The sequence below is a fragment of the Elephas maximus genome, chromosome 25, assembly GCF_024166365.1.
Source record: "Elephas maximus indicus isolate mEleMax1 chromosome 25, mEleMax1 primary haplotype, whole genome shotgun sequence".
NCBI lineage: Eukaryota > Metazoa > Chordata > Mammalia > Proboscidea > Elephantidae > Elephas > Elephas maximus.
In genome coordinates this window covers 44,210,200-44,211,236 of record NC_064843.1, presented here as the reverse complement: position 1 = coordinate 44,211,236, position 1,037 = coordinate 44,210,200, and the positions used below count along the sequence as shown (strand labels likewise).

General features: G+C 44.2%; 1 non-coding gene across 1 annotated transcript; it reads right to left on the bottom strand.

Moving 5' to 3' along the window:
- Positions 1 to 585: 585 nt before the first annotated feature.
- LOC126067856 (U6 spliceosomal RNA) lies at positions 586 to 692 on the bottom strand. The gene has a single exon (XR_007515471.1). It is a non-coding gene; the product is annotated as a U6 spliceosomal RNA (small nuclear RNA).
- Positions 693 to 1,037: the final 345 nt, after the last annotated feature.

The following is a 1,037-nucleotide window of genomic DNA, read 5'->3' as shown; positions in this document are numbered from 1 at the left end:
AGCGACCCTATAAGACAGAGTAGAACTGCCCCATAGAGTTTCCAAGGAGCGCCTGGCAGATTTGAACTGCTGACCTCTTGGTTAGCAGCTGTAGCACTTAACCACTACACCACCAGGGTTTCCTTTCTATCCCATAGACCAGTCCAATTCCTGTCGTGAAGAGTTGGCTTTAGGAATGGTTTCTGTCTTGGGCTAGCAGGAGGTCTGGGCACCATGACCTCTGGGGTCTTTCTAGTCTCAGTCCAACCATTAAGTCTAGTCTTTTTATGAGAATTTGAGGTCTGCATCCCACTGCTCTCCTGCTCCCTCAGGGGTTCTCTGTTGTGTTCCCTGTCAGGGCAGCCATCAGTTGTAGCCGGGCACCATCTAGTTCTTCTGGTCTCAGTCTGATGTAGTCTCTGGCTTATGTGGCCCTTTCTGTCTCTTGGGCTAGTAATTACCTTGTATTTTTGGCGTTCTTCATTCTCCTTTATTCCAGGTGGGTTGAGACCAATTGGTGCATCTTAGGTGGCCACTTGCTAGTGTTTAAGACCCCAGACACCACTCTCTGAAGTGGGATGCAGAATGTTTTCTTAATAGATTTTATAAAAAGTGGAATGCTTCACGAATTTGTGTGTCATCCTTGCTCAGGGGCCATGCTAATCTTTTCTGTATCATTCCAATTTTTAGTATATGTGCACTGAAGCAAGCATGAGATTAGACCTTTTTATTCATCTTTTCTGAATGCTAGTGTAACATTCTATTTCTCAGGGTTTTCTGCTCCAGAGACTAAACGGCCTGAATACACATAAACTCCAAAAAGGCAAGCGATTTTGCTGATGGGGCAGAAAGACTTCGGATCCCACCTGAGATTTTGTCCTGGTGAAATCCTCAATATCAGCCCTAATGGGTGGTGGAAAAATTGAAGAATGGATAACGATAATGGTGCAACAGCATGAACATGAGTTAATGTCATTGAACTGTTCATGTGAAGAATGCTGAAATGGATTGCAAAGAGGTAGAGACAGCCCACAAATTTTCTTCTTTCTTCTTCAATA